General features: G+C 43.4%; 1 long non-coding RNA gene across 1 annotated transcript; it reads right to left on the bottom strand.

Annotated features, from left to right (window-relative positions):
- Positions 1–611: 611 nt before the first annotated feature.
- On the bottom strand, positions 612–25,517 carry LOC118173410. Its single transcript, XR_004754175.1, has 3 exons — positions 25,399–25,517; positions 16,350–16,597; positions 612–837 (listed from the first exon to the last, which is right to left on the bottom strand). It is a non-coding gene; the product is annotated as an uncharacterized LOC118173410 (long non-coding RNA).
- Between the last annotated feature and the right edge of the window lie 498 nt (positions 25,518–26,015).

Below are 26,015 nucleotides of genomic sequence, written 5' to 3'. Positions count from 1 at the left end.
CTCGGGCCCAAATCCACAGATATGGGATGCACCTGCAGCTGGGGTATAACCTGTCTCCAGGCTGGGCTGGGGCTATACAAGGGGGCAGCTGAGCACCGAGCAGAGGGCAGCCCTTGGGTGCCACGCTGCTACACGGCCAGCTGCATCCTCCTGCCATGCCAGCAGCATCCTTCCAGCTACCAACCCTGTGGCAGCAAGCAAAACCCCGTGTCTTTTAGAGTGGTGGTGCTCGTGCAGACACTGAAGTGATAGTAGTCATATCGCAGCCCTATTATTTTGGGCAGGGGACAGCGACCTAAATTGCTCGCAAAGATCTCCGTGCTCTGGTGTAGCTTAGGAAATATTCTTTTCCTTTAACCGAGGCACGCTGTGGGTTCCTGAGGCAGAGTTCCATAAATCAGGTTTTGCTGCATCCTGACTCCTCTCTTGAAACTACACAGAAGTATTTTTGAAGAATACTGAAACAAGAATAACTTCCTGGTGAAACAGTAACGGCACAAGCAGCTAGCATTCCTGTTAGGGGGATTTTAAATCACTGAGCCAGTCACCTAGCTGCTACAGTGAGAAAGCCAACATTTTTAAAGAAACTGAATGCGTGTGGTCTGGGAGAAAGCAGAAGGGGGTGGGTGTCTGGAGCTGAACTCTCAAAACAAGCAGAAGAGGTTTACTTTAAAAGAATATTGTGTTGCAAAGTTGCTACAAAAGTTCCCTCCCAAATGTTACTACCTCCGCGCTTATTAAAGAAATTTAACTTTTCTTCTAACTTGGCAAGGTCTAGCGGAGAGAGGAGCAGCAATAACATCCTCTCCATGTTGTTAAAGATGCAAAGTCAGGCACCTGAAAGTTAGAGATGCCACAGCTGAGATTGACTGTGCAACCTTAATTTGCCCCCTTGTGCCTGTGCATAATTATATGGTCTCTAATTAAATGAACATGAGCTTCAATTAAAAGATCCTGCCTTGTTCAGCAGCACTGGATGGATGAGGAGTGAAGAGCGTGTTTGTAGGACAACCTGATCGTTCAGGATTTCCCACTCATGTGACACGACAGCAGGAACGTGAGGGAAGCAAAAAGTTGGTCTTATCTTCATGGAAACCAACAGATTTGTCCCGCTTTTAAAATCAAACTCAGGTATTTCAACTTGAAACCAAATAAAACACTGTAAAGCAGGTAATGTGGGAGTTACCTTTTTGACTTTTTTTTTGCCATGTTGGTGTTCCAATTGCAGCACTAGCATGTCGTTAGCATCAGCTTTGGTCAGGCTCTGAACTTTACTGCAAATCAGAACCATTTAATTCCTACAAATGGATATACCTTTTCCCCCCATTTATAAAGTGAAATGAAGTCCTACTGTTCAGTTCTTAATTCAAAGTGTAAAAGGAGCAAAGTGTGAAATGCTTTGTACTTGGAACGAACAGAAACAGCCACGGCTGGCACACAAACCTTGGCTGGAGGCTCCTTCCACCCCCTCCTAGCCCAGCTCTCCCATGTTCACTTTGCTCTTCAGCTCATCTCATGCTCTAGAAAGTGGGCAACGCGAAGCCTCAAGCCAACAGAAAATGAAACCCATCCTGGGATAAACCTGATGAAACTGAGCAGCTCTGCCCTTACCTTCCTTCAGCTCCACAACGGGCTGCAGCTTCAGAGTAATTCCTCCCTCCCCCCGCAGCTCTTCCAAGAGCCACAAATCCCTGGTTGCTTTTGATTTACAATAGAGGCAAGGTCATCCGTAGCAAGAAAAAAACAAGGTCTATATTTTCAGATACCGAGATACAATTTATCATAGAGATCAATGACACTTTTATTCTCTATAGAGATGAACTACCCATTTTGCAGTAAAATTATCAGAGGGTTTTTCTCCTTTCTGTTGCAGGAGCTGCACCATTTGAAAACCAACTCGTAACAGAACATTTCAGCATTAGCATGCAGTTCTTCCAGCTGCCTCTCTAACACATAGCTCACTTTTCTTATATTAGTGACCAGAAGAAAAGGGAATGGTGAAATCAGTGAAACAAGATCCTTTTGGGGCAGCAGAAGGTAATACTAATGGTACTGCCTGAGCCAAGAGGTATTGCTGAGCCCTTTCAATTAAAATAATTGCCCCTTCCCGGCTCTCACTCTGTGCACCAAAGCAGTCACCTCTGGAAACACACACCAGTCTGCACCAGAAGCTGGCATGACGGATTACCCAGGGAGCTGCCCATCATTGCCTTTTTCCTAAAAAGATATGAAAAAAAATAAAGCCCTACTCATGCTCTGCAGCACTTCCAAGCATCCAAAATCCAGGTCAGGCATTTTCATCTACAAAGACTGGCCGCTCGTCCCGTCCCCTGCTTTTGAGTTTATTTAGGAACTGTCCAGTTGCCTAGCTCTGCTGGCATCACAGAAATGCTCTGCAGCTATGTTCTGTAAGATAGCTGTAACCGTACGCCCATCACAGACAGGTTTATTACAGCACTAAGTAGGGCTCAGCCCTTGCTGCAAGCTCAGCCAGTTCCATCCTCTACCATCTCGTGAAGATACAGAGCCACCCACAAGCGCCAGCCACAAACACTGTTGTCAAGACCACTGACATGGTTATAACAGTATGAAAAGAAAACTTCTTTGTCACTTTTTCAAACTGCATGAACTAGCCGAGGAGGGAGGTGATGAACAGGGAAGAGTTTGGTGGCACACATCGTATGTGCCAGAGCTGTGTCAGCACAAACTCTACAGCACAAACAGCCCAAATCTTTTGAAAAGTAATAATGTGCATGGCCACAGCTTGAGCTGTCTTTGTCTTCTCTGCCCACTGAATCCTATAGCAAGATAAGTCTATTAAAAGGATTTCTTTTTTAAAGTTATTCCTTCAAAGCACATGAAATTCCTGGTGTTATTGATGGTTACTCAGGATTAAAACCTTATTCAAATGAATTTCCCTTAAGCTATACACTCTCCCTGAGCTACTATCATTATTTTCAGTAAAAGATGTTTTGGGGGGATTTTTTTCTAGTGTTTCTGTTCCTTTGGTATAAATCTTCAATGCATGTTCAATACTTTCGACTTTACAGTATTCAAATACCTCCACTTCCAAAACGAGTATTTTCTGTTTACTGATCTTAGGGCTGATGAAAGCAAAGTCACTTTTTGCCCCTACAAGCGTACAGTTCTCTCCTGCTTCTGCATACATTTCTACTCCAACTGCCATGGAAAATACCACGTCTGGAGACGCCAGTACAGACAGCGCAGCTCTTGTTCACTGGGCTTTCCTTACTTTGACGATTTCCAGATAATAAAAGTTGAGAGATTAAAGGGAACCTTTTTATTCTCTGCATAGTCCTGCCAATTAACCACAATTACATCCAAAAGAAAGAAAGATCACTAGACTTCTTAGCAGTTTCTATGGCCTTGCCTCAAGCTATTTGCTCGTTCCAGTTCTCAAAACACCATCTCCAGGCAGCAAGGAAACAAGCAGTAGGCACATCGTAAGCAGCACACTTTTCCTTCAGGTACTCATCCACGCGTCGAGCAGACCGTTTAGGAGAAAAATGACTTCCTTCTTCGTATTTTGCCAGTGGCGTTACATTTTGTTTGTGTTTGCCCAGAATTGTATGTCAGTGGCTAATATAGTGGAGCTATAGGTATACCTCCAGCGTGGACATACTTTTGTGTGGCATTTTAAGGAGAACGGTTACTACAGAACAATAATCAGGACATAAGTATCTTGAACCATCCTCAATAGGTCGCTTTGTAGCACAACATGACTGAAAATCCCACGATGAAAAGCAAAAAAAAAATAATTGTTTGATGCCTATTAAAAATAAGCTCCCCTATTAAAAGGGGTGTAGGTCCTGATTCAGCTCTGTGCGCTCTGTGTTCATTTGCAGCCACATGAAGACAGCAAAACGAGTGCAAAGTACCATCAGGACCACCTGCTTGTTCTATTTTGCAACCACTTTGCAATCAGCCTACAAGGTATTAAACAACTGCAAAAGTGCATGGCAGTGGAGAAGCAAGGAAATAGAGACACCATGAAATCACACGCTTGATCCAGCTGTGTCCTGGGCCCCATCATTTTCGATCCATAACGCAAGTTTGTAGGAGTGAACCACTCAGCTTTTAGAAGTGAAAAACATCATTGGATTTTCTCCTCCTTCATAGATCATCAGGGACATTTTAGGACAGGTGCTGCTTTTGGTTGAAGTATTGCCCAGAGTGCAGGCACCAATCTCCCCGAACAATCTGCATCCCTGCAAAAGAAACGCTGGATCTGCTCCCCTGCCATCAGCAAAATACTTGCAGTTTTTGATTTCATGACTTTGGCCAAGCCAATACCCAAAGCACCAGGTATTTACCCTTCCAAAATCAGAGTGAGATCTGACTTCTGTAGTTCTGTGGAATTATTCCAGATTTTGCAAGACAAAATTGCCTTAAAAATGAAGAAACCCTGGCTTCTGCAGATTGGGAATGGACGAATGGAATCAAATCATCTAAATATTTTAAGGACGAAGGGCCAAAACAAAACGATTTTAAAACTGTATATTCAAAACATTAATTGATGTTTTTAGTATTATCTTTTCTCCTGTGCTGGGAACTAAATTGCATGATGGAAATGGGAAAAGGGAGTAAAATCAATAAATATATGGAATTTACCCTGTGCATAACCGATCCCAAACTACCCCTGGCTGTGCATTCACAAGCTCTGCAGGACTGCGTGCTTCCCTGACCTGTAACACAGGGCTACACCACAGCCTCGCTGCTCCAGCGGGTCCTGTCCCAGTGACAGGACGTGGCCAGCAGCGACGTGTCTCCTGGGGGCTGGATAACGCACCAACACCCCGAGGCGGCACCACTTCCCGCACAGTCCCAGTCTTCTCTCCAGGGATTTGCCGGTTTGTCCTTCCCTCCTCCAGGCCAGGCACCCATAAAAGCAGAGGCTGGATCCTGCAGCGGTAAGCGACAGCTCTGCGGTGATTTAACGGCAAGTGGAAAAGCAAGGTCTCTTCACTAAGTGTCAGCTTCATCATCTGCCTACCTAACGGGCTGTTAACAAATACACTTCACAACAAATGATTGCAGGGGAGACGTTATTGCACAGGCTAGCAGAAAAATATACACTTTTTTTTTTCATACAAATGAGCCAGGTTTTCTTTTGCCTGACTTCACCAAATCTCCTACTCTTTACATGTTTCATAAGTGATCATCCACTAGAGGGTCAACCTGTGAGATTCAAGATCTGCTTGTCAAACACATGCCAGAGCAAAGCAATGTTTCGGTATTCACAAGCCAGCATTAGATTTATCAGAGGAAGCAGCAGATGGGGGATCATCATAGGAAGTATACTTCCTAATTCACAAAACATGTGCTGATGTAATGTAGCACGGTTGCATGATTTTTATGTGACTTACAAAGAAAACAATAGTACATAGGATACTGATTTATGGTCACGTGTCACACTTGTTACATATTTTACTTTAAAACCATTGTAAAAATGCATACATTAAAGTACACTGGATGAAACAGAAGGCAATAACTTGCCCACATACCTTTCATGTTTGCTTTTAGATACAACCAAACCCAAAGCTGAAAGAAAAAGCATCAAAACGGAGTTTTAAAAGCTGTTGGAAGGAAAAAAAAAAAGAAAGACCCAGAAACAAACTACGAGATAAACCTGGGAAGAAGCGAGTATGAGCTGTTTGCAGTTTCGGAATACCCAGCAGAAGCAGGCAGATGGCATTTCACAACTCCTTTATAATTCAGTGTCTACAGCTAAGCCATATGTATTCCCCAAGCTCCTACCAGCGATATAGAATTGCTCACATTACTACGGAGTTGCATTTCCAGGTGCTAGATGTTAAAAGCAGAAGGTAGTTAAGGCTACTCATTCATCACACCCCAAACTGCATATTCCAGAGGTCCCAGCCCCCAGTGATCACTTACAGCTACACCCAGGTACAACATCCCTAAAAGAGGGGAGAGCAGACGGTTGGTTGTCTGCTGGCACGGTGAGGTTAAAACACCAGAAACAAGCCAGCCCTAACAGCGATGTACTCAGCTGATGGTGGACACCCACCAGCCCAAACACTGTGCACAAGCCGCCTTCCCAGCTGCTCTTTTGCTGGAAGGAGCTAAAAGGTTTATCGGGGTGAAGGTGCTTACACGGACACCACGTTACACCACCCGACGGAGCTCCCACCAGCTTTGTGTGAGCTGGGGGCCCGGACCAGAACTCAGCCTCTGCTCAGCTCTGGCTTAGAGCAGCAACAAGCTCTGATTGATGGTTTATAGACCAATCAATAAAAATAAAAATAAAAAATAAAAAATAAAGGAAAAGAGGAAGACAGGACTTCTTTCCCCATTGCCTGGTGCAAACAGGAGCAGTAAAGCTCTTCACAGAAGTGATTAGAAGTGGCAATAAACAGGAGGCAAAATTCATCGAACCTTGTTTTACAAACTTAGCCCTAGAGAGAGGGAAACACCTGCTGTGGGAAAACTGAAAAGAGAATATTTTTCTAAGGTAGCACAGTATAGGGTCGTGGAGCCCATTATCACTGCTAAATAATCACCTGGCCATGAGCTCTGCAACGCAGTAGCATTTAAGACAACTGGAGCAGTGGGGATGGAGCGTACCAAACTAATGAAAGCAGGAGGCAGCCCTGCTTTTTTTGTTCCTGCTGCCAATCCTAACAGAAACAGAAAGGAAAATAAGCGTAGGTACCCACACCCAGAAACTCTCTATGCAGTACAGTGGGAACAAGGAAAAGGCAGGTCGTGGAGCAGCGCGAGGCGAGCGACGGGTCTGGAAGCGAGGCCGGTACCGAAAGGGAACCCCAACCCTTTCACCTGAGCCAGCGCCGCAGCTCGCTACTTGCTGGAAATGAGGAATGTGAGCTCCCCCCTCCAACACACGCTCTGCCAGCAGTTGTCTTCCTGACAGCTACACCTACAAATCCTGCTCAGGCTGACAGCCCATAGCAGCAAATCCTCTAAATTGGCTTCCCCCCTTGGCTTTCCACTGGAAAACACACCCATCCAGTAGACCCCAACATTGCCACTTCCTTTACTCACTTTCTTGCTGCACAGATTCCAGCTCTGTTTGATCTGCCGTTCACTTTATAGGCATCTAGTGTTTTAATAGGCTCTTCTTGGCTCCTTCTCACTTTGGAAGCAGTTACCCCATCCTTGTACTTTGTGATACACACTCAGTGGTTTTGTGCCTTTGTTCTCTTTTACATCTTTAAATCCTCATGTTGTGTTATGCCAACACACCGTAAAGTAAGGAATCAAAGCCATCATTCAATGCAGGGAATTTTTGCATTTGTCTTTCTGTTCCTCATCTTTCATTAATGATGCACAAAGTCTTATCTTCTGCTTTCTTAATCCTTTACCCTTCTCCACCCTTTCTACTCTGTGATGTACATGGACTTTTGTGTTACAAACTCTTCAAAGACATCATTACTCTTTACAAAGATATTTCAGTGCATAAAAATGTGATCTATGATCAAAGACTTGCTATATCTGGCTGCATTCATTCTCTTTATTTACTCTTCCTATGTCAGCCATTTTTATTTATATTCATTTCTGCTACGATGTTGTGCTTCCTGAGCCATCGAATCAGGAAGCCCAGGCAATCCCAAGTCACATTAGCCAGCATGCCTTAGTTAGAGGCATTAAGCAATACCAACAGGACAGACATAACAGATGAGGCAGCCATGTAGTTTTGAAACGGCAAAATTCCTACCACGTTAATTCTTGTTTCCCTTAAGGTGACTAGCTGGTGGCCCCAGGTCACCACCCCTGGGAGCTTTCCCCAGAACCATTCAGTGGAACCGTCCTAATTCCTGCCTTGCTATGGATGCGACTCCTGTGGTATATGCACTCAAAATCCCCAGTGTGGATGCTTACACCAAAGGGATATTTACACACTTCGCATGTTCCCAGAGCAGTACCACGTGAATTATGGCATCGCACTGTGGATGAACCACGTTTTTAATCGGGGAATTTTCTCCATCGGTGTTTTCATTTTTGGTGCTTATTTGTCTGAATGAAAGCTGAGCACAAACTGACACTTGGTCTAATCAAGTACACGAATGATCTCCAGTACTCCACAACTAGACTATGAGGCCCAAGGAGTGCAGATTGTTTGCTTTTTTTTTTTTCTTTCAAGCCAGTAAGATATTGACCTGCCTTTGTAGCTTTAATCCATACACATTCTTTTTGATTTTTTTATATTTGTTCTACTGCCATCCATTTCTGACCTATTCCTTTTCTTTTCTTCCTTATTTTTAAATTTCCTTAGCCTTTCATTTCACAAAGCTGAAATTTCCACTTACCCCATGATTGCGTCCACATTCATGCATTAACCTTGGATGCTGAACAAACTTGATCATAAAAGCTTTCCAAACCCAACATTTCATTTGAAAATGTGCATCTATGCTCTGAAACACTTTTCAGCTCTTAAATGTTGTATTATGTAGCCATTTGATTTCAGGGTGGAGGTTACTGTGCTACTTACATGCCTTCTACATCAATATACCTGGTTTAAACAGGTTTTATTTGGTTTTGTGTTTAATTCTTTTTCTTAATGGGTATCTTATTTTTTGTTAGGTTTGGAGTCTTTTTGCAGTAGGTTGCTTGGGCAGTGGATGACTGAAATACAGTTCTACAGGTAACCAGCACTGTAACTAATGCACCAAAATACATTGTTTTATAAGTAAGGTGGAAGTGTTGCACAAATGTTATTAAACTGCAATTTACAACTATTTTTTAAAAGCCCATATAAGAAAGCACACATTTATTTAGCATCTGGACTGCATTATCGAATCTCAGGAACATCAAAATAAAATATGCCTAAAGAATCAGCAGGCACATCGATGAAAATATGCATCTGCATGCTTTCAGCCTAAAAATATGAACTACAGAACTCAACAACCATACCCAATCTACTGTGAAACAGGTCTTTTGAAGATTTTCTATCACTACCTGGCAGGTTCAACAGCTGCTAATTTTAGCAGCATTTGTTCTACATTGTTTGTGATTCTGTTGTTTTTAATGTGATTCCATGCGTTTGGCAATAAAGCAACGGAGAATATTAGCTATACGCTGCCTTCCTCTATCCAGGCATTTAGTAGCACACAACGCTCGATTTTATGTCGTATTTGACCCCTCCATAGTCTGGCTTCCCCGCAGAACCTAATCCAGGTTTAGGATTATTTTAAACTACTCTACCCAAGTCCTTCTTAATTTTGTTTCACAGCAAGGTTGTCACCAGCCTAGCAAGGCAGTCACTTTTGTTTGCAAAAAGCAAGAGGAAATACTGCTCTGAAAATTTCTACAGACTACAGACACTTTACAGGGCACCTGAACGTGTCCCTCACATGCCAGTGCGGAAGTATTTCATCCCTGCAGACCAGCAAAAACTGACTAAGTAGGTATTTATACCCTGACACAGCGGGAGCCATTAAAAAACTGACAACTGCTACACCGAATAGAAAGTGCAGCAAAACGCCTTGGTAAATTTAATTACTGCAAGTAATAAATGTGCAGGTTTTATTGGTATTCCCCATCTGCAGCTCTGCAAACTCTCAGTGAACAGCAATACGTTAAGCCTGGCTTCACGTCTGGGACGTGCCAACGTGCTGCAGAGGGTTGGGAGCTCGCTAGAGATGCCACGGAGATGCTACCCCTGGAAAGGAGGGAATGGTGATCAACTGTGGGCTGCTGCATCGAGACAGCACCTTCTGTCAACACCTGGCCCCAGATCAATATCCCTGGATGTAACCCTCATGCTCATTCAGCCCTTTAGGAACAAAGAAGGACATATATATGGGGTAAAGCTTTTCTTGCCTAATGTAATGCTGTGGGTGACCACCAGACCAGTCACTTGAGTTAGGCAAAAACATTAACCACCCGCATAAATAGTAAGTCTAGCTTCAAAGTGGTAGCAAAACACAAAATATTTTCTCTCTTTTAATGCATTAAAAATCATCAGTAAGCAACTCTTGCAGAAGAGATGTAAATGGATCCTGTCAAACTGGAGCACTGACAGGACCGGTACTGTTTTAAAGCAGAGCGCAACACTGAAAACATCAGTCTTTGGAGTTAACGTCTCACAAGTCAAATTCTGCCCCGGGACAGCAAGCGAAGCGCGCTGGGAGCACTCTATATGCTTTTTGTGGAAATAAAAAGTCAGCTCCAAAGACAGGAATTCAACCAGTCATCACTGATGCTGGGCCAAGAAAGCTTTCTGGCTGCAGCATTCTTCTCTGCAAGGTCAGAGGTGAGCACGATACCTTTCTTATTGCTCATAGCTCATTTTCCTTGAATCATGTATGAACACAATCCAAGAAGCTAATTAAAGACATAAAACTTCTCTGGAATTGGATTAAGGGTTGTCACTTTGTTCTTTACTGTAGAGGGATAATTTTTTACAGCTTGAAGCAAAGTTACATATTTTCACAAGACAACGCAGAATGAAAAAGGGAAACAAAGAAATACTCGCTTTCCTAAAAGCCAATAAAAGGGAGACAGATTAGCTCTCAATCACACAGAAATGGGTCAAAGCAGTAAATCTAACTTTGCAGATCTATAAAGGAAAGATCCATCTTTGTCTCTGCAGTTTAAGTAAAAGTTTGACAAGAAAGTTAATATGAAAAAGGAAGGAGGATTTATAAAAATCTTTTTGCAAAATAAATAATTGAAACAAGCTGCAGACCTCAGGAATTATTGTAGCTCTGCTTCAACGCGGAAAAAAAAAAGGTTCCTGAATTTCGTACGGTATGGGTATGCAGAATGTCACTAAACACCAAATACTTCAGAAAGCCAACTTGCATAAAGATGCAGCAACTTCAGAAGCCCCATAATGTTACAAATATTTGTCAGAATTTTCCTTCAGCCCTTCCACACCTCTGCATGCATTCAAAGCAGGGGTAACGTGGTGCAGAGTGTTTTGTAAGCACAAGACTTTGAGCCCAACGGCTCCCTATGAATTTCCTCTCCCTTGACTGCCTTGTAGCATCTGAACCACACCACACACTCCTATAACGTATTTAATTAAACCTCGCTCTCCCTTCTTTACACAAGACTGATGATGGGAGGGAATTTGCTGAGAAAGATCAAGCCCCGCTCGGAAGTGACAACCCTTCCTAGGAGAAGCCCCAGGCACACATCCCGAAGAACAAAGTCTCTGAGAAAATAACCGTGGCTTAGGTAATAAGGCAAATTTCATTCGGCTGTACTCAGGTGGTCATTTCCTTCTGCAACTGCAGTGCGGAAAGGTTTATTTCTGGCCCTGTCACAGAAGCAATTTCCATAAAAATCTTTCAAAACCGTCTTCTCTCACCTTAAACCCAGGCTGCTCAGCATTCAGAAACTCAAATGCAAGACAAAAAATAAAAAATAAAAAAAACACACTTGAGAGTTAAACTGACTGCTCATGGAAGGAATTATCCTCCGTGGACAGCCTCGTGGAAGCTTTGAAGTTGGGAAAGCAACCGGTTTCCTAGCACCAGCTGGACTTTTTTTAGCCAGCAAATTTGCAGCTAATTCAGCAGTTCAAGACATCAGTAAGAGCTTTGTGTTTCTTGCTTTCCCTCTGGCACATCACAATTTTTTCCACTTTTGTGCTAAAGGTCCCAGGTTTGTTACCGTGCCCCCACCAGGTTTGTGGCGTGGCTTTACCCGGTGAGAGTCAGAGGTTTTCTGGAATCTTCTGGACTGGTTTTAAGGGAACAAATGGTCTACTTCAGTCCCAGATTTTTACCATTTTATCATTGCCAGTTACATCTGTGCATACCCCTACTTTTCTAGCAGGACGAAGAATATCTGCATTCCTCAGCTGCGAGTGACCGGTGAATCGTCCCGGCTTCTACTATTGCAGCTTTATTTTCCCACCTTGATTAACTGAGCCTTACTTCCTCAAATCTGCTTAGTGAGATACCCGATTCCCCAGAATCCTAAATTGCTGCTCAGAAATGAGCGCGGATTATTTGGCCTGCCTACTTCCCAGCTTTTGAATGCTAATCTGAAGTGGTGACTACCTCACGTCTTCATGTTTTGTCTTAGCCAAGATTGTAATTTCAAATATTATCTGATTATATTCCTCCCCTGATGAGTTCAAAAGAAACAAAAGGCAGTAACTAAGACGCAAGCTTTAATTGCAGGAGGAAGAAAAGACTCTGCAGAAGGTTCATGTGGCAAAATCAGCAACAAATGTCATTTGTCACGAAATAGGTTGTCATGTCAAAGAGCGCGTGCAAATGAGGGCTGAGCATCTTCCAGAGCAAGAAAGCACTTGCACACTGGCTGCAAGATCCTGAACTCATTATAAAGAATCGAAACGCACAAAAAATAGCAGTCATTACTGGAACGCTGGGTATTCACAAGACAAACAGGGAAAAGAGGTTGGGAAAGGCAGAGGAGGTAGGGAAATGTCCGGAAAAAAAGGTCAAAGACTGAAACCACTTAGATCCAAATTACTGGGGAAAAACTGTAAGACTGGATATTCTTAACGCCTGCTGTAGAACCCCAATATGATTTTAAAATGTACATTCATTCCCAAATTAATGTTCAGTATTAGGTTTATCTGTGACTTTTGTTACTGCGGAATACCAATCTCCCAGTCTCAGGATAAAACGTTTTGCTAACAGCACTTGTTTACTTTAAGCTTGATAGCAAACATATTTCAAACACCGCTGCTGAACCAAGAATTGGTGACGGATGTTATTTGAGATGTCTGAGAAAGATACTCGGGATCAAGAGAGATACAAACCAACTGGGGAGAGTAACAGGAGCGCAATGAGGCTAAACGGAGATTCACAAAGCATGACGTGAAGGAAGATTAAAAACATTTAGAGCTGTGTACCCTCAAGAGAAGGCAGCTCACGGGGAGGACCTCAAAGCCTTCATATACACAGAGGGGAATATAAGCTTTTTTTCTTACCTGTGACAGATAAGACAAGTTACTCAGTTTTTTCGGACTCATTACAAAAAGAAAGATTTAGGGAAAACATTACAAAATCTCCCTAATGGCAGGGATGAGGAAGCAGAATAGATTAGCTGAGTCTCTAACATTGGAGATCTTTCAGAACACATTGCATAAAAATCTGACAGGATTAATATGCAGTTGGTCCTGCCGTGGGGCTGATGATGAGTTACATGACCTCTCCAGCACCCTTCCAGATTTTTCTACCATAATTCTCCTATGCAGTTGCTCACAAACATAGGAACTGAGTTGCAAACAGCATTTTTAGTTATCAAGATTTTATTTTTTTATTATTTTTTTTAGGAACTCACAACTGATACAAGATAAATCTCATTTTCAGGTACCACAGAGCCGCTGGTTTCTCTGCTCTAGTTATAACCATCTTTAAGCAGCTGGGAACATGCACAGAATTTGGGGTAATTTCCATTATTTGGTTTGCAAGCCAGTTCTGAAGGGAGGTAGATTAATTCCATTGGAAATGTGCTAAGGGGCATTTCAGCAAAGATGTTTCTGTTAAAATTACCCTTGAAACGTAGAGATCTTTAAATATTTCAAGCTAGCCCTTTCAAAGCCTTTACTTTTGCAGAGGTAATAAAGGTCAAACATCGCTTGATACATAAACTGGGACATGTCTGGGAAACAAACAAAGGGTTCAGACAACATTTTGGAGGAGATCTCGCATTTAAATTCTCCAAGTCATTTTCTGGGAAGGTTCCTAAATCATTCATGCTTAGTATCTGGTTAATTCTCACCTTTAATGCAGCCAGAAGGCTCCCATGAACCAGATTACTGATAAATAGGATGTCCAGCATTTCTAAAATCTAGTTTGTGGCAGTAAGAAGATTTAATATCTTTTCAATAAAGATTATCTCCACTTATGGGAGTCATTTGTTCTGGAGGAGTATTTTAAAAAATGCTGGCAATGACTTGAAAGAACCCATACTAATGATTCCTGTCCAGTATATTCTGAACACCTGTGCTTCTGCACATCTGCAATTTGAACCCTGTTAATAAATCTTTCAGGCACTAGGAAGAGAGGGCTTTTATAGTTACTTAAATCAATGGCCATTTTGACTTATATATATTCTATTTGGGGCATCATCAAGAGGATTTTCAGTTTTGATCATTAAGTGTGGCTAAAACTGACTTACGTTATGATAGACCATGAGGGCGCTTCACGTTCAGCCAAATCAAAGCATCCTCTTGCTCTTGAGGTGTATATTATACCTCGAGATCTCTCTATCTTGTGTAGCAGATAGTTGCCTCTCCACTACCCCTACCTCCATGCAAAAATATAACAGAGGAGAATTGTCTGCAAGCTTTCAAAGCTCAGGACTGAAGAGCAGAAGATGAAAAGCTGTCTGCATCATGCCCCACACTCTCTGCTAGAGGTTAGGACTAGGTTGTCCCTGAGCCTGTGAACTGAGCTCCATTCGCTTAGCATCACTCAGTTTTTCTGTGAACCTATTTACGACGCGATCTGTTTTGATTGCACACGTAGTTCATCTAGATGCCATGCAAATGAAACTAAAGCTTCAGCTTTAATCAAAGCAGCCCTTTTTCGTGTTGCAAGTTGCGTATTTTGATCTCATTGGAGTTCAAGCCTTAAATCCTTAGGGCCACTTCTCCATGAGCGGTACCTGATTCTGCTCACCTGTTTACAGGTAACTCCTGAAGCACCAAAAACAAATGTTTGACAGTTTTTCCATCCTGGTCACTACTCCCTGAATCGTGTGAAAAACTGTGAGAGCATAGAAGTCATGCTGTGTCATGGGACTTTCTGGGCATGCCTGGGGACAGAGTGCCGGAGGGAGACACACGCAAAGCACCAGGTTGGGCAGTCTGGGAGCAGCAGTGAGAGACTGCAGCACAGCAGAGCCTTTCCATCACCTTGGCAAAGGGCTCTTCTAGCGGCAAGGGAAGCTCCTGAGCTTGAAAGCATATTTCCAGAGGAAAACAAACCCCACAGGAAAAGCTTTACACTTCCCTGACAGAGTAAGGAACAGAAAGCGTATTCGTCAAACAAACAGACAAAAAGAAAAAAATAAACCCTACAAACAACAAATGAGAGAAAACTGTCTCATTTTAGGATGCTCACTTTAGGTCTCTGCATATGCCATTTACTCTCCCCATGTCAACTGCGTTGGTGAGGAAAAACTGCCACAAATGAATTTAAAATGATCTGGTGTTTCACAACTATATGAGATTTGCAATAAAGGTAAGCGTTGCAAAACAAGGTGCCAGTAGCTTTTACAAGAATCAGCTGAAGCGGCAATGGCAAAAGTTCACGTTAAAAATTCAGTTCTTGCATCATTACGAGAAACTGGACGATGAGAAGTATTGACTAGTGTTGTACAGCAGAGGTAGATAAAATCTTCTCCCAGATCCTAGTTTTACAGCTTATTTTACCCTGCATTGCTCAACAGAAGGGAACGGTCACATAAGCTGCTTTCATGAGCAGTTTGTTGACTAACAGCTGTTTACAGAGGAGGTAATGCTGGGTAGCAGCTTTACCACTTCAATACACTGCTACAGGTTTCGTCTTAGTTACAAATCCCTTTCAGAAAGGGAATGAAAGAGGTTATTACCTCTACTAGTTCACTTACCTTGCTAAGATGCTGCACTTTGTGTTTTTCATCCTCTCTTTCCAAGAAGAAAAATGTCATGAAACATAATAACCATCCAAATACTTAAGAATACGTGTGAATTTGCATTACTGTTAACTTTTGCTCTAGTTCGGATTTTCAGAGCAACACAGCACTGTACTACACAGCTCGTGGACCGAAATTATGCTTTTGAGGCTACTTCAGCTATCATTTAAATATGCATTGATTTTTTATTTATTTTAAAGAGATGCATTATTAATTAACAGCAGAACAAAGAAGCTTCCCTGGAATTAATCCAGCCTGTCACTGAAAAGCACATGCAAGATGCCATCCTGAACAAAACCACTTTGTAACCCAAGGGCAAGACTCCACGCAGCAAGCTCAATGGCCAGCCTTTCAAGAAAAGTCTATTAGGACAAAATCTCTTCTGTCTGCAGTTTATGTTGGGCACAACAGAGTAATTCAGTGAATGGACTGGGTATGGGTGATACTCAGCCTAGTCTCTACAAGTTAAAAGCAGCACGAGGTCTGCTTGTGGGATTGCCCAAGCAAGTCCTATCCTTGCCTCTTCTCACATCGAAACCAGCGACTTCTTTTGAGAGATTCATGGCCCACAGGGGCACCAGAAGAACTAGCAAACACCACCCAACATCACCATTCTTGTTCCACAGCAGAATGATGTTACTACTTGAAATATCAAATCCACGCTCCAGTTTAAGATGTTGAAAAAAGAACAGTGTCTGAGAATTTAGTGACTTCATTATAAATTTGCTCACTCTTACCTTGTAAGTCCCACTCTGATCTTGCTGGCTGAGTGCCTATGTGCACCGCAGAGCTGGAAACCAGGAGTACTCAGCTCAGTAGAGAAAGGATGTGTTCAAAGATGCTTTCTTATTTGTAGAGCCGAAGACTGTCTTCGGTGCAAATGAAAACAATCTGCATGCCATTCGGGCTTGTGCTCACTGACAACACCAGTACAACAGTCAGGGATGCAGAGAAAAGTTTCTTTCGGAGAAAACCCAGCGTGGACCTGCAAATGAACGACAGAAAGGACAGTTAGCATAGTAGCCAGTGGAGAAGTACTTCACCCTTCTTTAGGATATTACATTGGTTTTTATATATAAACACGTGTAAAACGATATTCACTTTTTTTTTGCACAAGCATAAATGAGTATGCACGTTTCAGTTAATGGAGCGTGAGCCATAGATTGCTTGACAGAGCAGAAAGCAGAAGCCTATGATAAAGTTGTGCCTTGTCTGTTTGCACAAGACAGCTGGCAGGCCAGGTTCAGCTAAGAAGTTGTGAGAGGGCAACCCAAACATGCACCTACAGCCCCACCTCGGAGCACCTCAGCACAGCCGTTGCACGCGAGGCAGAAACAACTATTTATTAACACCACTTATTTTGAAGGGTGCCTTTGGTACGCGACCTCACGCACAAATCAGGCAGGCACAGCCTAAGCAGCCGCTGCACACCAGCTGTGTAGGTGCACGGTCTTCAGCTATTACAAACACAAGGAAACACGACTTGGCCCCACTGGCAATGAATGAGCATCAGCTCACTTGGATTGCAAGTCACTCCAAAACCAAGTGAGTCTGCCCACAGTTCAGGTGCCTAAGTGTGGCTGATACTAGCCAGCCTCTCTCTTAAAATCCATCAATATTCCAAAGAATTAGGGAGTTTACCACCCAATTTACCCACCACATAAGATGCCTGTGACGAAGAGCAGGCTGCACTCCAGATAAATATTTCCATGTGCAAACCTCTAACTTATGCTTCCAGCTGACTGGCCCACACAGAATCCAGACTCTCAGATGTGCTCTACAAATGCATTTGGATGCCACATCACTCTCTGACAGGTGTTGGAAGTAATTCAGGAAAGTTGCATTAATGCAACTTTAAAGCAAGAGGACCCCAGGCTAAATAGAAAAAAAAAAAAAATCCAGAGGGAAGAACATACAAATTGACAGGGCTCTTATGTCAGGCTGGTCATTTTGCCTTTTCTCCTCTTCCTTTTTACTTTTCCCTTCCCGAGGGGCTCAGGCATTAGGCTGAGCGCAGAACTGTCAGTTCAGATTTTCAGCCTTAGGAGATGGATTTCCCCTATGACTTGAGTCATGCTCATACTAACCTTTTGCAGTTGTATATGTGTAGTTAATCATATGCAGCCACACTGAACCTGATTGTTAACAGGCTGAGTAAATATAACTACACCCTCGTTATCATGTTTAAAGGTAGAAAGATTAATTTGAAATCTAACTGGAAATACTGATTCAATGAATAAGCCTGAAATGTAGTGCTTTTCAATTACACTAAGAAATTGGTCTTTTGAATTTCCAAATTATGCAAGGCAAAGCAGGTTCAATTTAATCTATACACGGGATATATTTGCCATCTTCATAGCGCTGTATGTCAGTGGGTGATAGCTAAGATGCAAATAAAGATCTGTAACGTTGGCTGTTGGTGCCCTCCAGGGGCCAGGCCGAGTATAGCTTTCAGCCAAAATAATTTTTGAGTATTGCAGCATATACAATAAATATTGCATATCAGCCTGCTTTAAAGGAGCGTGACTGCCATTATGCGCTTTCTCTCGGGGGACAAATTCCCTCTGTGGTCCCACAGACACCGGGATGCTTAATCAAACAGGAGCAATGCAAGGGAGATATGTATCTATATTTGACTACTTCCATTCCCCTTGCCTAAATTCCTAAGAAAATAAGGTTTAGATATGATCATGTTGTCCAGTGGTCTGTCCTCTTCCCCAAACCTGGAAGGAAATCCTTTGCCTGGATTTCAGTAAGCCTGGGGGACAAGCAGAGATCATGAATATTCTCCGTGCTGACAGGATGCGTGAAAACGGGCATCAAGAAATGAAAGCAACTAACTTCAATGCCCCACATGCTGGGAGGCTCAGTCCTTATACCCACTACAGACTGAACCTTAGGGTGCAAAATCCCAAGGGAACTCAATCTTGTAACTTCTATCCATGTCATGAGCTATTACTTATGCACATTGTTGGCTGCAGGCTTGCTCCAGCTTTACATCAAACAACTGATACCCTCCAGTGTGCTTTGCTACCTTTGGAACATGACAGGTGAATCCTTTTCCCTTACAGACTGCAGACTGGTTCCTTTACATGTAGGGCTTCCTTTTTTCCCTTGTCATTCCACACCATAGCTGCCACAAAGCTAGACTTCAGGAAGAGGAAGGAAAAAGCAGAACTATCAGAGTAAGGACAGAGTAAGTCCACACAAGTCCAGAAGATAAATTGTACATCCTATTCATAACACAGCTCCAGCAGAGATCCCTCTGATCCAGGATTTTCCTGGGATTAGTGGAGCACTTCACTGCCTCCCTGCACACCATTCAGTAACTGCAGGACAGTGTGACAGAGGAGATGTATCATCAGGGCATAGTTACACTAGAGTTTCTCCTAAGTAACACATTATAAAGATTCCCATACATCACGAAAGCATGCTGCCAGAACAAGGTTTTCTTCACTCTCCAGTCTCACGTGCAACAGTAACTACTCTTTAAAGATATCCTCTCTGCAAAATTAGAACTCAAACCTTTGGTATACCACAAGTCTGCAGACTGCTCCTCTTCCACTGAAGCAGGTAGTGCACAACTGCTATGTTTCAGATGTTGAATTTTGAGTAGCTGCTAAGACTTTTCAGCCCACTGTGCATGAGTATTTAAACAAAAAGATTAGATTTCCTTACAGGCATAAGCAAGCAGGACTGTGCTGGACTCTGACCACCTAGCAGGGCAGCACATGCCCAGCTCTGGGCCCTGTGCTTTCTTCCCCATGCACCAAGCTGCAGGCCCAGCTGCTGCTGACCAACCAATACCTTACTTGAGGCTCCTGAGACTTCCAGAGCCAGCACTGCCAAAGGAAGTTCTACCACACAAGGTGCATGGATCAGCCTCTGACTACAGCTGCTGAAAGCCCACATCACCTTCCCCCGCACACAGGTCTCTGGTCATGCCAAGAACTGAGGCTTTGAAGATGAGGAGAAGCCAAAAAGTCTTTGCCATAATTAATACCACATAATTGTTACGAGTCTTCTTTCTTCTGCCAGTTACAAGTGGAAATTGAGTCTGCAGAGCTAGTGCAGATCATCTTTATGCGATTACAATTTATGATGAACTATCCAGATTCAGCGGCACTCCCCAAGCTCCAGAACAACGATTCTAAATGGGAGACCTGTAGCAGCAATGACACAACGTCAATTCCCAGTATTTAGCATACCCACAAGCTAGAATGTACACTCCTGGCTTGCTGCTACATTTGACCACATAGCTCACGGATGAAAAATTACTTCAGAAATTGGAATGGCAGGTAATTAGCAACACATGCTGTCTTCCATTGCTATGTTTTGTTCTCCTTAATTCATTTCCATCCATGCTCTCTCATTGTTTTCGGGGTTTATTTGTAGGCAGCTTCAAGCTTGAAAAGCAGCTTTGCTACTGGCAATGCTACTACATTATTTTTGCAATGTGACAGGTTTGGAGTTCAGACTGAGCACAGTCACAAACAGCTGAAAATGTGACAATGGGCAGTCAAAAACCTGAGCAGATTTCCTAAACTATGTACCAGTGCAGCCTTGGTGGGAGTACAGCTCCATCTTTTTACCTCCCAGGCATACTGGGAGACATCAGACTTAGGAGAAGAGTGTCAGACAATACATAAACCAATACACCAAAGTATCTGCATTTTGGCCCATGGGGGACCTCAGACCTAGGGCTGCATGTGCTTCTTGTGAAGGCAACAGAAAGGAAAATTATACTCCACTGAGCCTGCCTCATCTGAGCCTTTTCATTTACATCTAGCCAAGATGAACATGGAAGTTCTGGAAGAGTGATCTCTAACATATTTCATGCCTTTCACTTGCTGAAGAATGGAGAAGAACTGAGCATGTGTGTCTTGATCGCCTACAAACCAATGTGAGGGGCAGCTCAGCACCTTTGCCAGCACTGGACACTGAATAGAAACGCACCCTCTCTCCAGCACCTGCAGGTGGCATGGTTTTCTTGCCTATTTCTAACCTATGCTGTATAATCACATTCCAGGGATAAAATAATGTTCTAGATGAAAAGAGGTTTCAAAGATTAAGTACTGATTTATGATTTATTTTGTTCAAAGCCATCAATTTAAACAATTGCTTTATTTTCCACAGGCTGTGCTGGATTTGATTTTGAAAACATTGACAAGAAAAGATTAATGCTGGAGAGCAGAAAATGAATTAGAGGAGATTGACAATGAAATCCACAACACTGAGCTCTGAGCTGCACAATATGAAGGCTCATGAAAGCACGACTCATATTGATCATAACAGTAGCAAACATCTTCAAATAATGAAGCAGTGCCCATCTTTGGAATTAAAGTTCAGCTGGTATTTCTACCTAGATAGTATTTCACTTCAAAGGTTTTGCAGAATGACTAATCTTTTCTTACAAGAAAATATTTTATCTCTAGTGCCAGGTACTCAAACAGTGCTGATGTAGTCACTCATGCTCCCCCACCTCCAGGTGAAAGAAATTGAAAATCAGTATTTCAGGTGGCTGAAATGGCACGCAGTCAGCTTGAAACAGCTTTTAAAGTTTAGTATCCACCTTCAAGAAATCAGAATTTGTAACATGTCTTTCTTCACGCACCAGTAACTTCAGAAAATTCAGTCCAACATGCAGTGAGGTCTCTGATGTTAGCATGCTGACAGTACTGAGGACTTTACACTAAGCCATCCAACTTGCCTTTGTCTTTACACAGTCCCATGCACTTTGGCTTGAGCCAGGCCCAGTGTAGCTAGCTACCTGCCACAGATTAAATGTTAGAAGTCTCGCAGAGGACATTAAAAACATAGCAAAAACAAAAGTAAAAAGCACCCCCACAGCTAGTACAGACAGGTACGTACGCACCAGAGTGCTGATGTGTATCTGACTACTTCAGATTAACAAAGACGATCACTGCTGCATGTGCCAACACAGAGCAAACAAGGCAGCAAGAAGTCACCACAAAGGGACAACCAACACCAAATAGGAGAGAAGCTGACTGAAATTTCACAGCATTTTTGCACCTTACCTCAGTGCACATCTCCATTCCTGCGGCCTGTCACATCCCAGAAAACAGGCCCCAGTGCACTTCACCACAAACTAGCAACCGCTCCTGTAGGTTACCCCAAAACATATCACACAGCTCTTGGGAGACTCCCCCACAAAATGTCACACAGGCTGACAACTTTGGGATGAAAAATCATCTTTGGCCCAGGGGCACCACTCCTTCAGCCCATCGCGTGCTTCATAAGGCCTGGAGATCCTGCACGGATCCACCTCCACCAAGCAGCACGTGGCACCAAAACCTCCAAAGACGACTAGGCCCAAACAGTTATTGAGTGACTTGGAACAAAGTATAGGATAGTGAGAAGTACATGGGGTAATTTAAGATGCCATACACTGCTGGCCTGGCAGAGGCATTAATTTAATGTACATTTAACTTGATGCTGTTGATGAAAAGAGTCCCTTTTTCTTAATGCCTGACAGTTTGTTTCTGCCTTTCATCCTGTGCCATTTCAAGCTGTGGCAAATTTTTGTCACAGACAGGATCTCTAAAGTGATCCAACTAGGAAAAATAAAAATAAAAAATAAATAATAATAATAATAATTTTTAAAAAAAATGTTTCAGGGCAGGTCTTCAGACCAGCAACCATCACCTCAGGACCATCGGGATGCATCAGCCAGCAGAGCCAAAAGGGATGGGAGATGGGGCAGCGTGGTGGCAGACAAGAACGGCAGCCCCAGGCCCAACACCCCCGTATCGACGTGTCTCAGACTCCTTGCAGGATCCCCTTTACCAGCCCCATAGCCTATCAGATATAGGATCTCACAGTCTTTACATTGAAAGTAGCGGGATGTGGATTGAAGTAGGAAAATATGCACAGATATGTTTATGCTTGGTTCAGCTGCCAAACTGCCTCAAAATGGGAAAGAACATTTGAGACCAAACCGCTCAAATTAATGGCTTTGTAGCCAGCCTGCAATACCTTGGCCACAGAACTGAGACATTCATAGCATGTGACAATATTTCAGTAATCACAACTGCTTTTGAAAATAAAACTGCAGCTCATCAGGGTGGTCTTGTTTCTCTTAAGTACATTAAAAAGTCCTGAGTTCAAGCACTCGTTACATCAACACAGCACGTCTTAGACTGACAGCATTAGACTGTGTCGAAGGGCTTTCGAGATGCTGATACTCTGTCCTGTGGCCCTATTACCTCATTCAACAGCCAGAAATGGTAAGCTTCTTTTTTCTCTGCTCAGAGCCCCTTGCTGCCCTTCCCTGGCACAGAGTTTTGCTGAGCTTGGAAAGCATACAACATATATTAGAAATTTTAATTCAGATTAGGTATTCCAGTGTGGCATAGGAGTTTCCCAGAGTTTTCCTCCTCGTGCTTCTGGCTTCATTAATCAACTCAGCCCTGCCAAAGCATATTGTAGGAAGATGTCTGTAGCTACTGTGGTCTAGGGCATAATCATACCTCAGAGATGAATACTTACAAGCCCATGTCTCCTCCTTAAATGAGGACACAAGCAACCAAACTGCCTGGCAGTCACACAACACCACAGTTAACTCCTCCAGCACTAGGATGATTCTTGTACTCAAAAGGGAGCAAAGCAAGGGAAGAGCAGTGCACAACCTGGGTGAAGTGCTAGGAAAGATGCAGACCTTGAAAAGAGCATGTTTCAGAGAGAGGACTCTGGTGGAGAAGCCATGGTAGCTACCAGAGTGCCAGCCTGGCTCAGCAGTGGAAGGGGAGATCCACTTAAATCTCCAGCAGTTAGAAGTACAGTAAACATTTCAGTGTTGGGAGCAAAATAGTAGGACCCAACTCTTCTCCATCTTACCAAGCTCTTCACAACCTCTACATTACAGATCACGTTGTGAGATACTGCAGTCAAGCAGCAAAATCCCGCTGTGGTAACACAACATGCATCCCTCCCTACCACTCCAGACAAGATGACGGCTCCCTCCCCACCACTCCAGACAAGATGACGGCTCCCACATTGAAGGGATGTATGACAAAGTTTGCTGTCACAGAGCCACGGAAAGAAAATAACAGAATAAAAGCCGAGAAGCTCTTAAGATCAGCAAGATTTGAGCCAGAATAACGAAGTCATCGTTGCTCTGCTCTCAAAGAGCACCCATAACAGCACATCACAGCAAGCTATAAACACATGCCAGAAGCCTCCTCCCAAATGTAATCCTTCTCCAGAGCCCTGACACCCACAAGATGTCCCCCACAAGTTGTCACCCACAACCAGACCCTCTCGTTGAGCTGTCCTCCAGCCCTTGTCCCTTTCTCGCCTGTGCATGTGGCACACCTGAGCTCTCTAAACATCCTGACAATCCTCATCTAGCTGATTAGGCTGAAAATAGGCACAACTGTGTTCTTGTTAGCTGCAAGCAGAGCATAGCTAACAAGCAGAAATCTCGTGGCATTTCAGTTTGAAAAGGTTTCTTGGCACCTTATTTCCTTCTGGTTTACATCTCCCATGTTTACGGTGGAGGAGACGAGAGGGTCTATAGAGCTGAGACAGGGGTGGGACAGGGTGACAATGCTGTTAGGTGTGAAACAAAACTATTCACTACATCACTATTGACCAGTCTGTAGCCATACAATTTAATTTTCCAGAAGATAAGTTACAGCTCCTCTCTTTGCTCCCCAATTATCTAGCATCTCCACTTGTGTCAGGAGCGACTCGGTAACAATCTTTGCTTTAGCTGAAAGCAGAATGAGCTGTAAACACTTGACTGCTTCCTTCCTATCCCCTCTCCTGCACTCATTCCACGCACCTCTGTTAGCATCTGTACCAAGCCCCTGGATTACCTCTGCCCATTGTGCCCTCCCTCCTGCGTGAGGCATCCCACAGCAGCTGCATGGCAGAAGGACAGCTTTGCACTCAGCTGTGCAAGCAGGCACTGTCCACCCTGGCACTTCCCAGTGCCTGACCCCTTGCACAGAACCTGCTCCCTCACACACCCAAGCATTTTTTTTCTTGTACTCAAATTCCATCTTTCAAGAGCTGTGAGCACCGCAGTGGAAGGGAGGAGCCATTTAGCAGCGTTAAGACTCAAAATATCTTAAATTACCCCCCTCCTTCTGGATCAGTTCTTTCCATTTATATCATCATCCACCTGGGTAGTATGAAATGCTAGCAGAAAGCTGATAATTATGTTTTTATAGAGATTAGATGTTAAATGTTTTCTGATGATGTTTGGAGCTCAGACTTAGGCACACCAATTCAGCAAAGAAAATTATTCCCATTTTCCCCAGAGAAAAGCATTAGTGTCCATTGAATAGAACGAGTATTTCCCCTGCAAAAATTGCACTGGCTGAAGACCAAGAACAGCCAGATTTCAAGCCTGATCCAATAAGAGATTCACAACTCTAAACTCAGAAATTTCTCCTTTAAATACCTCTAGAAGAAAGGAAAGAGCTCCTATTGGAATTACTCGTGGAGCTGAAAGACCTTTGGATATCAAGCCCTAGAATTATTCAGTTACTCTGTGCTGAAAGGGCAATTTCAGAGTATTTGTGGAGGTAGGTTTTTAAACATTAATTAGTAAGCTTCCCTCTTACTCCCCAGTCTGCGAGAATATATTCTGAACAAGTGGAATCAAAGCCAGGCTTGTAGAAGAATTAATACTTGAAGTCTTTTGAGGATTTTTTTCCTTTTTCCTCCTAAAACAAAGACATTGCTAATTCTCACACTGCCATCTACATACCATCCCAAGACAGCACAGACCCAGGCACACAAAAGCCTTGCACTCACCCAGCCTTAAGGACTCAAACAAGGCCAGCATCCAAGAACAAAAAAGATCCTGCCGTACCGGAGACAAAAACAGAGATCAAACTTCCACAGCCCTCTAAGAGGAGACAGAAACCATGGAGCTGCGAGGCTGCCCAGCCCCAGGAGGCCCTGGGTGGGGGCTAGCCCTGCTCCCTCTCATCCCCTGCAGCTTCTAAGCCCACCTGTGCCTATCTGGATCTGCAGCTGAGCTGCCTGGAGCCCTGCAGGCTCCCAGGGCACATCCCCCAGGTCAGACAGGCTCAATGGTGATCACCCATCGCGTCTCCCCTAGGGGAGGATCTCAGGGATACTGCGGTGCCCCCCGGGATCTTGGCCCCCAGCATACGCTGCTTGCACCACAACCCATTTGGGACTCTTTGAAGGCCTCAGGACAGCTCAGGTCAATGTTTCTAGAACGTTCTATTCTGTGAAAACATGTTTTACGTTTCACGTTTATTTACAACTTAGGAGGAATTACTTAAGTATTATATTCTCAACAAGCTAAAGCATTGGGCTAGAATCTTGCCGTTCTCTGTCTGATCTACAGAGCAGAAGGCATCTCATGAATACTGCTAATTTCCTCTCTTAAACAGCTTTCT

This window comes from Oxyura jamaicensis, chromosome 12 (genome assembly GCF_011077185.1).
Source record: "Oxyura jamaicensis isolate SHBP4307 breed ruddy duck chromosome 12, BPBGC_Ojam_1.0, whole genome shotgun sequence".
Classification (NCBI taxonomy): domain Eukaryota; kingdom Metazoa; phylum Chordata; class Aves; order Anseriformes; family Anatidae; genus Oxyura; species Oxyura jamaicensis.
The sequence above is the reverse complement of the archived record's forward strand: the minus strand, read 5'-3'. Positions and strand labels throughout refer to the sequence as shown.